A 14,088-nucleotide genomic window follows, 5' to 3' on the forward strand; every position below is an offset into this window, starting at 1 on the left:
AAATCAACAAATTTTGATTTTTTTTCTTTGGTCTATGATGAAAGGACAGACGCATCAGACACCACTCAGTTACTGATTTTTTTGAGAGGTATTGATGGTGACATAAACATAACAGAAGAGATGCTGGACCTCAAAAGCCTCAAAGGCCAAACAAGAGGAACTGATTTATTCCATAATGTTTGTTCAGCTGTTGATGACATGAAACTACCATGGAGCAAGCTTAGTGGGATTATTACAGATGGTGCGCCTGCCATGGCTGGTGAACAAAATGGATTGTCCACGCTTATCTGTAACAAAGTCTGCAACGAAGGAGGCAATGCTGTTAAACTTCATTGCATCATTCATCAGCAGGTTCTTTGCACCAAACATCTAAGATTGGATCATGTCATGAAACTCATGGTAAAGGCAATTAATTTAATCCGTTCTATAGCTCTATACCACCGCCAGTTCCAGCAGTTCCTGTTTGACATCCAGGCTGAATATGGAGATGTAATATATCACAACGATGTGAGGTGGCTCAGCAGGGGATCAGCACTGCAACGATTTTTCTTTCTTAAAGGGGAAATTGGACAGTGTTTGGCTGAAAAGAAACAGCCAATGCAAGAGCTGTCAGATACTGAGTGGATAGCAGACTTGGCTTTTTTGGTTAACATAACAAAGCATCTGAATGCGCTGAATGTTAGCTTTCAAGGACAAAATGCAGTAGTGAGCCAACTATATTTACACATAAAGGTCTTTAAAACAAAGCTGCAACTTTTCCAGAGACACTTGTCACAAACAGAGCCCTGCACCACACATTTCCCAGCTTTGCGGGATGTCATGGTTTGTAATATGGGTATGCAAACAAAGAGGTATGCAGTAATCATCGCATCTCTTGCCAGTGAGTTCAATGACCGCTTTCAGGATTTTGCCGCAATTGAAAAGGACTTGTTGCTGTTCTCTTCTCCCTTCAGCGTGGACCCTGATGAGGCTTCAGCTCACCTTTAGCTAGAGCTGATTGAGCTTCAGTGTGACAACGACTGCCATAGCTGACAGCAGCAGATCTCTCTCTCGTGCCTTTTTACCAGCAGCTAGATAAAGGCAAGTTTCCAGAAATGCGAACATTTGCAAAGAAAATGTTGAGCTTGTTTGGCTCTACATATTTGTGGGAGCAGACTTTCTCTGTTCTGAACTTAAACAAGAAGATTGAGATCAAGACTTATTGACTCCCACCTATGTGACATTTTATGCATGTCTACTACTGGGATTAATAAAGTATCTATCTATCTATCTATCTATCTATCTACTGCTCTCGAACCAGACCTGGCCTGTGTACTGAAATCCAGATCTCAGTTTCACCCTTCCCATTAGTGTCAATAGCTTGCCTGTTGCTCTGTTATCAGAATTAGACACAGCTGTATTCTACAGAGTTTCTGAATGTTTTCAATTTCTGCTAGAAATTCCGATAACTTGTATGTCGTGATCTGTATATCTAAATGCTTAAATTTACATATTTTTTTCTTTTGCTGTGTGAAAATTACAACATTAAATAACAGAATATTCATATGTATCTTTTATTGTTTAAAATAATGTCATTAGGGGTTGTTGGCCCTCGGGCACTTTCACATTATTAAGTTTGGCCCTCCTTAAAAAAGTTTGGACACCCCTGGTTTAAAGGCTTTTTCTATCACTTTTGGACTAATGTGCCCTTCAGACCCATTGTAAGCTGCAAGATCGAACAAAGTATTTTTAAAATTTATGAAAAAGCTACACTTTAGAACACAATTTTATGTGGCAAATTAATATCTACCATGACTGTGAAGAAATCATTTTTACTTGAAAAATATCAAACTTATCCTTAAGGTTTTCAGAATTCTATTTGGAGATCTATTGAAATTTACTGTCAAGCAGCAGCCAACAATAATTCCAGTTGATCCATCCATCCATTTTCCAACCTGCTGAATCTGAACACAGGGTCACGGGGGTCTGCTGGAGCCAATCCCAGCCAACACAGGGCACAAGGCAGGAACCAATCCCGGGCAGGGTGCCAACCCACTGCAGGACACACACAAACACACCCACACACCAAGCAAACACTAGGGCCAATTTAGAATCACCAATCCACCTAACCTGCATGTCATTGGACTGTGGGAGGAAACCGGAGCGCCCGGAGGAAACCCATGCAGATATGGGGAGAACATGCAAACTCCACGCAGGGAGGACCTGGGAAGCGAACCCATGTCCCTTGGTCTCCCAACTGCGTGGCAGCAGCGCTACCCACTGTGTCACCGTGCCGCCCATTCCAGTTGATGATTCTTCTAAATTGAGGATAATAATGCAAATGCTCAGTAACAGTTTTAAAAAGTTAGGTTAAAAGATATACTATAATAACAGGGCTATTTTGTGAGAAACTCTTACTCTTTTGTTTTCTTTTGTCAACTGAAATGTTCAGTGTGTTTTTTAATATGTAAGCCTTGTTCAACACAACGTAATTTGGTGTAGTTTTCAAATTGTGCGTTGCTAATAAGAGTATTGTGTTACAAGCCCACTCTGCTTATGTGAACGGATTGACTAGCTCTGATCTGCATTAAAATTAAGTTCACATTTAGGATAATTAGCTCAGAAGGCAAAAAAAGAAGCCAATGGTAAAGGTTCTGGAGAATTTTTGTGGAAAATCAATTAAATTATGAACATGACAGTTGGGAGGAGTGCCTCCACCAATCACATAAAAGAGTGAGAGTGATAAGCAAAATTACAATAATTTTCCAGAAAACTGTTACAATGCAAACTAAAATTGATTTCTGCACAAAACCACACCTATTTAATTGACAACTGATTGTTATTAGTGGTCAAAATAGACAGATGGTAAATCAAAAAAGATTTATTTGGAGTGTGGCAGAGATCCGCTAATATCTTGTTGACTCTTGTCTTGTGTGTTACTTTCAGTTTTGATGCTTTTTGTTCTCTCAACTTAAATTCTTGGTTGTCTCTTTGGGCTTCAGTTTCATTTTGTTAACAGACTTGTAATTGTTTTGTTTTATTATGTGCATCTTCCAGTCAGACTATAAACCTTATCTGTTAGTGTGCTGACAGAACAGGTTTCACCTTATTTGACTGGCTCCACCCATTAAATCTTAGGTGAATTGGAGCAGAATGTATGCCTTTCCTGACATCAAACTCCTTTAGTTTAGTTTTACAACAAACAACATTGATGGTGACTTTATTCTAATCAAAGGTCACAGAGGTATTGTTTAGATATATATTTAGTGCCAGATTAACCATATGAGCAATCTGGAAAGTGCTTAGGAGAACCAGGAAATTAGAGGGCACTGGCACCATAAAACCTAAAGGTGACTCACAGTTCATTCATTTCACAAGAATCTTCATGGTTATGTACTGTATGTTTATCCGTATTTTCCAGTAAAACAGCAACAAATAATATATATATAAAAAAAAAAAAAATTCACAAAAAATAACAAAATAACTGATAAGTTCCCACGTGGGTGCTAGGCACATATTTTCTGTATATACTGTGGTGATCCAAATTAAAGATAACAAAATGTACAGGTGTCAACTTAAATTGATTTTGTCTAGGATTTTTACTTAGAAAAGAAGAAGCCTTCCAAATACTGTATAAGATTGACACGTTAGCTAACACCAGGTGCAAGAGGGAGCATCACACCTAGCTAGAAGGAAAAGGAAAAGTTAGTGAAGCTGATGATAATGATGGAGTCCAACCTGGGCCTGTCTGGCAACACAAACCATACAGCATCTTTATAGATCCTATGTATAGGTCCTATGTTACAGGGACCAGTTATAGAGCAAGTAAGGGAAGTTGCTGTCAGTACGGGTCTTCATTTTATAAAGACTTTGGCTTTGGCCTATTTTTCTATTTCCTTCTTCTGCACTTTGTTCACAATTATACTGAATATTATCCTGCTTTAAAAAAAATAGCTACAAGGTGGTGGGCTTTGCCTTATTTGTTTGATTTGCTATTACTGTAGTAATTATAGTTCATTTTCTATGCAATGTCTTGTGCACTTTGTTCAGATTTTATTACCTTACTTTAGTACATACAATTTACAAAGGATATGTGTTTGTGTTTCTATTTTTGGGCAAAAAGAACTGGATAAAATTACTTGAAGAACATTTTTAAAAAGCCAAAAGCAGTAATTTCAAACAAAGAAAACTGGCACAAAGAAAAAAAAAATGACATTTTCTGTATGTTGGAAATAACAGCAAGATTTTTTTATGCACAGATCTTAACAATTGTGGTTGATTACACATATTCTAATTGCAACCTGGTAACATGGGCCTTCAGTTACATCCTAAGAAATTTTACACAGAACCTAGTTTTCTGTCTTTTGGATTTTTTTCACCATTAATCCTAGATTATGAAATTATTTTATTGTATTGTATATTTGAATTATCTGTGTGTTTGAGACACTGAAGCTATAATATATACTGTACGTCTGGAAACAACCATGAGTAAAGTTTGCTTAAAAGTGGGTGAAAACAATTAGATGGCTCACTGAGTGTTACATTTTTAAACCAATCCAATTCCTCATGAAGACTATTCTCAAATCAGAGGCAATGATTTTGAACTGCAAAGAGCAATGATGCTCTTGTTAACCCAGTCCAACAGAGAGCAAGCTTCTGATTATGATAAATTATCTACCACCGACAAGTCCCCTAAAAGACCAATATTAAACACATAAATATACATTGGATGTGTTAAAAATGAACATCTGTTGCAAGGACAAACGTTTCTGTCATCATCTCAATGTCAATTTTAAACTAGCTTTCATCCCCTACAATATTCAGACATCAGCACTCTGTAGCCCATGAATTTAATTTGGTTCATTTTGCCATTACCTCACATCTCATTTCACACAGTCATTAAGATGGTCACCTAAATTATAATTTTGGACAGTGCCCCTGATACTGGCTGCAACTTCACAACATGCGTAGTGTAATTATTCACTTTTCTTCCCCTAGGGATTGTGCCTTCTGCCGTGAATTTTTCAAACCATTACCACTGCTTCAATTTAGGACAAGTTTGTGCCAACTGTTCAACATTATCAATTCTGATTCTTACATTAACCATTTAAGAACTAGATTGTTTTTCTGTTGTATCTATGGATTTTGTCTTTGTAATTTGTCTTCTTCTTCTTTTTCTTCTTTCAGCTGCTCCCGTTAGGGGTTTTCACAGCGGATCATCTTTTTCCATATCTTTCTGTCCTCTGCATCTTGCTCTGTTACACCCACCAACTGCAGGTCCTCTCTTACCACATCCATAAACCTCCTCTTAATTCTTCCTCTTCTCCTTTTTTTGGCAGCTGTATTCTTAACATCCTTCTCCCAATATACTCAGCATCTCTCCTCTGCACATGTCCAAACCAGAGCAAGCTTGCCTCTCTGACTTTGTCTCCCAACCACCCAACCAGAGCTGACCCTCTAATGCACTCATTTCTAATCCTGTCCATCCTGGTCACACCCAATGCAAATCTTATCATCTTTAACTCTGCTGCCTTCAGCTCTGTCTCCTGTTTTCTGGTCAGTGACACAGCCTCCAACCCATATAACATAGCTGATCTCACTACTGTCCTGTAGACCTTCCCTTTTACTCTTGCTGGTACCCATCTGTCACAAATTATTCCTGACACTCTTCTCCACCCATTCCACCCTGCCTGCACTCTCTTTTTCACCTCTCTTTCACAATCACCATTACTCAGTGCTGTTCATCCCAAGTATTTAAACTCATCCACCTTCACCAACTGTACTCCTTGCATCCTCACCATTCATCTGACCTCCCCTCTTATTCAAACGCATGTATTCTGTCTTGTTCCTACTGACCTTCATTCCTCTCCTCTCTAGAGCATATCTCCACTTCACCAGGGTCTCTTCAACCTGCTTCCTACTATCGCTACAGATCATAATGTCATCAGCAAACATATTCCATGGGGAATCCTGTCTAATCTCGTCTGTCAACCTGTCCATCACCATTGCAAATAAGAAAGTGCGCAGAGCCGATCCCTGATGTAATCCCAACTCCACCCTGAATGCATCCATCACTCCTACAGCAGACATCACCACTGTCACACTTCCCTCGTACATATCCTGTACAACTCATACGTACTTTTCTGCCACTTCCGACTTCCTCATACAATACCACAGCTTCTCGCAAGGCACCCTGTCATATGCTTTCTCCAGGTCCACAAAGACACAATGTAACTCCTTCTGGCCTTCTCTATACTTCTCCATCAACATTCTCAGAGCAAACATCGCATCTGTGGTGCTCTTTCTTGGTATGAAACCATACTGCTGTTCACTAATCATCACCACACTTCTTAACCTAGCTTCCACTACTCTTTCCCATAACTTCATGCTGTGGCTCATCAGTTTTAGCCCCCTGTAGTTACTACATTTCTGCACATCCCCCTTATTCTTAAATATTGGAACCAGTACACTTCTTCTCCACTCCTCAGGCATCCTCTCACTTTCCAAGATTCCATTAAACAATCTGGTTAAAAACTCCACTGCCATCTCTCCTAAACACCTCCATGCTTCCATAGGTATGTCATCTGAACCAACAGCCTTTCCATTCTTCATTCTCTTCATAGCTGTCCTTACTTCCTCCTTGCTAATCCGTTGCACTTCCTGATTCACTATCTCCACATCATCTAACCTTCTCTCTCTCTTGTTCTCTTCATTCATCAGCCTCTCAAAGTACTCTTTCCATCTGCTCAACACACCCTTCTCGCTTATGAGTACATTTCCATCTTTATCCTTTATCACCCTAAAATGCTGCACATCTTTCCCAGCTCGGTCCCTCTGTCTAGCCAATATGTACAGGTCCTTTTCTCCCTACTTAGTGTCCAACCTCTCATACAATTCATCATATGCCTTTTCTTTAGCGTTCGGCACCTCTTTCCTCATGAAGAAATACGAAGAAACACACTGGTTTGTGCATCCCCCTGTGTCTTTGTAATTTGTACGTTATATATATGTGGGGGTGGTAGGCTTTTGGTGGTGAAAACATTTTTTTTACTTTGCTTATGTTCTCATGTGGTCTGTTTATTTGAATGCTTGTTTCTTTTAAAAAAAAATTATATATATATATATATATATATATATATATATATATATATATATATATATATATATATATATATATATATATTCTGTATATACAGTGCATCCAGAAAGTATTCACAGCGCATCACTTTTTCCACATTTTCTTATGTTACAGCCTTATTCCAAAATGGATTAAATTCACTTTTTTCCTCAGAATTCTACACACAACACCCCATAATGACAACGTGAAAAAAGTTTACTTGAGATTTTTAAGTAAAAGCACAGTTTAAACTTTTGACTAAAGGGTGTTATTTCATGTCTAGAGGGCTCTAATAATGTTTAAAAACGTATTTAGAAGGCCGTAAACAGGTTTTCTATGCTCTAAATGCGAAAATATTCGATTTATAAATAAAGAATCCTACTTCGCGGAAATTCATTTATCGTGGTAGAGTCTGGAACAGATTAACCGTGATAAACGAGGGTTTACTGTATTCTGATTGCCCTTCTAGTGCACCTGTTGTTAATTTCATTAACACCAAAGCAGCTGAAACTAATCAACAACCCCCTCTGCTACTTAACAAACCAGTTCAATATCCCAGAAGTTTCACTCTAATTAACGTGTGCCTTTAATTATTTGAGCAGTTTATATATATATATATATATATATATATATATATATATATATATATATATATATATATATATATTTTGTTTGTTGTCAAAATATATATAAACTGTATATATGTATATATTGTGACAGATAGGGGGCGCTGTCATCCCCTTGAACTCTCAGATCAGATACCAGATACCAGATAAAAGTCCAGTAACTTATTTTATTTGGACAATAATGTGCACCAAGCACCCTTCACACCACAATACTCATAAACAATCACTACAATAAACCAATAATCAATCCTCCACACCCAGACGCGTTGTCACCATTCCTCCCGACTCAGCTCAGCCGTCTGGGATCTCCCACAGTCCTTTATAGTCCTTGACCCGAGGTGAAAACTCTTCTTCTTCATCCTGGAAGTATGTAATTTCTTCTGTCGCTGTGACTAGGACTTACTTCCGGGATGTAGTGTACATAACAATCCTTATGCCTCCCTGCAGCGTCCTCTGATGGCCCCCATGGTATCCAGCAGAGCTGTAAAGGAAAACTCCAATGTCCATGATTCCCTGCTGGCATTCGGGGCACCTCCATGCTGCAGAGAGGGCTCCATCTGGCGGCCTGGGGGTATTGGCCGGGATGAATGGCCGGCCATATCCCACAATATATATATAATAATTAATATATTATTATATATTCATTATATAATACAGTATATATATTGACTGTTTGTTAGAAAATTCAAAATCCAGTTGCAAAGTACTAAATTTAATCCAAGTAGGGACAGTTTGTTCACCAGTATTTGGGGGATAATGGTGTTAATGGCAGAGCTAAAATCCAAGAAGAGTAATCTGACAAAGGAGTTCTTTATCTCCAGGTGGGTGAGAGCCAGATGAATCACAGAAGAGATGGCGTTAGTAGTGAGCAGTTCTTCCTAAAAGCATATTGATGGGAATCCACTGTTACATTGATGGTCTTTTTTATCTCTGCCATTACCAGCCTTTTAAAGCACTTTGAGATTATAGGAGTGAGAGTCACCAGACGGTTTCTTTTGCTGTCTCCCTTTCTTTTCATAGTTGGCTTACATATTTATCTTATACAGTTGGAAACATTTTTTTTCTTTTGGTATACTGCAACCCTGGCTGTTTTGAGTGCATGTATTGGAGAAAAATGGGGATGTGTTTTTAGGAAGAACGGAGCCTTCTCAGAGGTGGCTCTCGCCAGTGTTCTTTACAAAATTTTTTAGCAAACTATCCCTGGATATGAATTCTCATTTGAGAATTGCATGTGGCCAATCAAGACTATCAAAGGTGTTGATGATCAAGGGTACCATAAAGTTATAATCCTGCCCTGTATGTATGTGTGTATTCTAAAATTGAAACACATATGAAATATATGAAAACATGTAACAGGCAGATGGAAGCCGGATTTCAGCAGTCACCATTGTGGTTTAACATTCAGTGTCCTAAATACTTTGAAGAACAAAAATTACCATTGTCACACAAGTGCGAATAGGAGGCAGCTAAAGGGCTTGAGTAATTGTAATACCACATCAGACCAGGAGGCAGCAGGATGTGCTGATGGTCTTTCTCAGTTACTCGCAGACCATTCCCGGGAAATCCCACCAGGTTCCGGCACCTTGGATGATGTCACTTCGAGTTCCGGCCCCAATGACATCACTTCCTCTACAGGCCTTTAAAGCCGCCAGCTTACCCCCAGCCTGACAGTTCTGTTTTGGACTTGGTCTTGTAAATATCTCTGTTCAATTATTTAAAACTTTTGCAGACAGGATATAATATACGGGTGGCTGCCCAAAACCTTTATGATGTCTGGAGTGAATTACTCATCACAGTGGCGTTGCCGACAGGATTTTGATTCCCTGAAGAAACCGGGACCGGACCTGAGAATTAACCAGGTGGGAAAGTATTGGGGTCAAGTTTCCGGGTGGAGAGTTCATCTGGGGGTCAGGAGTAACTTGCTACAGGCTCTGCTTCCTAAATACAAAACCGGATTAGTATTTTCTCAAAGGGAGAAATTTGAATGAGACATGGAGGAAATGAAGAGGGCTCATTATATTCTCTTGGAGGAAAGAGCTGAGCTGACAATGGGGGTTGAGATTCCAGGTAAATATGGGCTTTTCCCAGACTAGCAGGTAGAAAACCTAAAAAACTGGGAGTTAGATCCTGAGACATCAACCCAGGAGCAGGCAGAAGCTCTCTGGGAACAAATAGTAGAATGTCTAAGGCCATTTGAGCTTACAACATTTCAAATAGTGCAGCAGGTAGCCTGCTTGTTTCTGTTAAAGGAATTCCCCAAATATTTTACCTAGCTGGTCTGGGGAGATTTCCACACCATGGAGGAGCTTATACAGCTCCTAGAAACATCAAAGCAATCTGAGGGAGCAGAATGGTCTTCTGATGGATTCTGTGGGGGATTACATCACACAAACTCGGCCTCATTCATGTAAACCAGAGCCTGTTCCAGAGTTCTCAAGGGTGTGCAACCTGCCCGGGGATGAGGAGAGATGCAGGTGGATAGGGAGAGGCGGTTTATGTGCACTTGTCAATCCCCTGTCACTAACACATACGAGAGTAGTAATCATCAATGGATACAAAGTCGAAGCACTCCTTGATTCCGGCAGCAACATTTCAATTGTTGCTTGCCGATATGTATTATTGCGACAATGGATAAAAGTAAAGACCAGTTTACATGTGTCCATGGCGAAGTCCAAAATATAAAACCGCCTTATGTTTCATCAGCTATGGAGGAACACTTCAAAAAGTCCCCGTGGCGGTCCTCCTGAATCCACCTTTCACTGTGATTCTGGGGTGGGACTGGTCTGATAATAAAAGTGGTGTACTAATTACTACTTCCGAACAAAACAACTCCATGTCGTGTAACCAGCCAGCTGAGAGAGATACGGGAGTCCATGAGGAAGATGGGGAGATTCCTGGGCCATCACAGGCGGAAACATCAGAATCCCCGTCCCTTGAAGTCAAACCGGACCCTCTCTCTGAGATGCATTTTCAATTTAGAGAAACACCGGCTTCTTTCAAAAGGGAGCAGTGGAATGATGACTCCCTAAAATTTGCAAAAAATGCAGTAGTACTTGTCAATGGCCAATGCTCTCATCAGCCCATGCCACTGGGACCTCAGTTTGTGATAGAGAATGACTTATTATATCGAGTAGCGGAGCATGAGGGGGAGGTGAGGAAATTGCTGTTACTCCCACAAATTTACCGGCGGCAAGTCTGTGAATTAGCACATGCCCACCTCCTAGGAGGCCATTTGTGCACTGAGAAAACACTAGAGTGGATTAAGCTCCGATTTTATTGGCCAGGAATTAATGAGGAGGTTCACCATTTTTGCGTCTCTTGCCCAGAGTATCAATTACAGCAAATTCCTAGGAGGGACTGAGCGCCTCTCGTTCCCCTTCCCCTGATTGATGTCTCCTTTGAGCGCATTGGGGTCCATATTGTAGGACCCTTACAGCCCTCAGCCCGAGAACATATTAGTCCTCTTTGATTATGCTACTCGATATCCAGAGGTTGTTCCCCAGTGCTCAGCAAAATCGAAGACAATCGCATGGGAACTTGCAGTGGTCTTTGTGCATGTCGGTATCCTTAAAGAAGACCTTACAGATCAATGGAAGCCATTCACCTCGGAGGCATTCAGGGAAGTTGCCAAGTTACTTAAAATAAAGCACTTAAAGACCATGGTGTATCATCCTCAAACCGACGGTCTAGTAGAGAGGTTCACTCAAACTCTCAAGCAAACACTTCGCAAGGTGGTCAGCGGGGATGGGAGGAACTGGGATCAGCTCCTCCCCCTTGTGCCCTTTGCCTATTGGGAAGTCCCACAACCTTCTACGGGGTTTTTGCTGCTTGAATTACTATATGGACGACAACCTCTGGGATTATTGAATATTTTGAAAGAAGAATGGGAAGGAGAGGCTCTTCCCTTTAAAAATATATTGGAGCGTATTGCACAGTTACGTGATCGATTTGGGAAAATTCAACCTGTTTTAAAAAGTCACTTGGAGGAGGCGCAAGCAGCACAGGTCCACTATTATGATCGTGATACGACGCTCTGAGAATTCCATCTGGGAGATCATGTCATGGTTTTGGTTTCCACCACCCATTCTAAATTACTTGCCCATTGGCAAGGACCTTATAAAATTAAGGAGAGGACTATTTGGTGAAACAAACCATTCGTTGGCCGAGCGAGCAGATTTATCATGTGAATTTGCTGAAGCGGTGGAAGGAGAGGGATCCTGATCCCACCTCCACTCATCCCCATTCATTCTTTGCTCACACAGACAACTTTAATTTCATTGCAGATTTAAATTCCAGACAGAGACGGGAGCTTGAAACAGCTATCCTGTCCGTCATGGAGGTAGTGAGTGAAAAACCCTGAAGGACCTCTCTGATTGTGCATAATATAGTGACAGAGTCTGGTGTTATTGTTAGAGAGCTGCCCTATCAACTTCCCGAGGCAAAGAAAGCAGAAGTGGAGTGATAGAGGAGAGTTATAGTACCTGGTCCAGTTCGATCATCTTGGTTAGTAAGCCCGATGAAAGTTTGAGGTTTTGCAATGACTTCCGTTGACTTAATCAAGTCTCCCAATTTGACGCTTATCCAATGACTCGAATTGATGACCTTCTCAAAAGGATTGGCCAAACAAAGTTTCTGACCACACTTGACATGATAAAGGGGTACTGGCATATTCCTCTAACGGACTCCGCTAAGGTCAAGACAGCATTTAGTATCCATAGCGGACATTGGCAGTATCGTGTCCTTCAATTCGGGTTACATGGGACCCCTGCGACTTTCCAACGTCTGGTGGACAAAGTGCTCCAACCCTATAATGCATATAGTGCTACCTACCTTGATGACATTGCCATCTATTCCAGCACATGGAAGGAATACATACAGCAGATGAGAGCGTTATTGCAGGCGCTAGGAGAAGCCGGGCTTCAATTCAATCCTAAGAAGTGTTTCTTTGGATTGAAAGAGGCTAAATATTTAGGCTACCTGGTGGATCGGGGTACCGTCAAACCACAATGTTCAAAGGTAGAAGCCATTCTGAAATGGCCCCGTCCGCGAACCAAGCGGCAGGTCCAAGCATTTCTCAGATTGTCTGGGTACTACCGCCGGTTCGTACCTCAGTTTTTGGAGAGAGCGGCGCCTTTAACAGATTTGACAAAGAAGATGGCTCCCAACAATGTGGTATGGACTGATAAGATGGACGCTACATTCTGTGACTTGAAGCAGGCCCATACATCAGCAGCTAATTTTTCTCTCACTTTCATTCTCCAGATGGATGCTTCAGACACAAGCCTGGGTGCTGTGCTGAGCCAAAGCGTCGATGGTGTTGCACACCCCGTTATGTATCTGAGCTGGAAACTGCTGGATTGGGAGACCAGGTATGCAGTGGTGGAAAGAGAAGCATTGGCAATTAAATGGGTGACTATGCAGTTGAGGTACTACATCTTGGGTCGCAAATTCACTCTGGTGATGGATCATGCGCCTCTACAGTGGAAGGCCCTACACAAGGACTCGAATCCGTGGGTCACTAGGTGGTTTCTTGAGCTTCAACCATACAAGTTTTCTCTTGTTCATCATAATTGCTCTCTCCATGCCAATGCCGATGCTCTCTCCCTCATACATGATCTCTCGGTGCAGGATGCCCGAGCCGATGGGTTTATGCTGAGGGGGGGCCTTCTCACACACGTGTGAATAGGAGGCAGTTAAAGTGCTTGAGTTATTGTAATGCCACATCAGACCAGGGGGCGGTAGGATGTGCTGACTGTCTTTCACAGTCCCGGCACCTTGGATGACGTCACTTCCTCTATGGGCCTTTAAAGCCGCCTGTTTACCTCCAGTCTGACAGTTCTGTTTTGGACTCGGTCTTGTGAACATCTCTGTTCAATTATTTTACAGGTGGCTGCCCCAAACCTTTATGATGTCTGGAGTGAATTACTTGTCACACCATTTCGAATCTGACTTTGAATTTATTTGTGTCAGCTTTAAGGAGGCTATTTTCTATAGATGACTATATTAAAAATGGATTAGAAATTAAGTTATTCAGTAATGTATATTGTTTTTTTTTGTTATTATAATGTTTTTTTATCTTATTAGTGGTTTTTACCTTGTTTAGGTTTTAAAAAATCCATTGTAGCCATCACTTTAATGAGGATTTCAACTCCATGGAATTTCTAAAGTACTAATGATGTTCAACATATGAAATGTATATCATTGTGGAAAGAAATGAGAGTTCCTTAAGAATAACCATGTGAATATGTGGATGACTAAAATCTCATAAAAGGCATCTCAGTATCTCAGTCAGAAGATGATTTAGAGTGTAAGATATAGTGCCTGCATCTAAACATGCCATCCTCAATCTCTTCAAGTGCAAGAAGA

At 40.7% G+C, this 14,088-nt stretch overlaps 1 protein-coding gene across 3 annotated transcripts in view; it reads right to left on the reverse strand.

Moving 5' to 3' along the window:
- The window catches only part of rasgrf2b (Ras protein-specific guanine nucleotide-releasing factor 2b), a 511,409-nt gene that overhangs the window by 141,145 nt on the left and 356,176 nt on the right, over window positions 1-14,088 (reverse strand). The window lies entirely within an intron of this gene.

Source organism: Erpetoichthys calabaricus, chromosome 7 (assembly GCF_900747795.2).
Source record: "Erpetoichthys calabaricus chromosome 7, fErpCal1.3, whole genome shotgun sequence".
NCBI classification, from domain to species: Eukaryota; Metazoa; Chordata; class Cladistia; order Polypteriformes; family Polypteridae; genus Erpetoichthys; species Erpetoichthys calabaricus.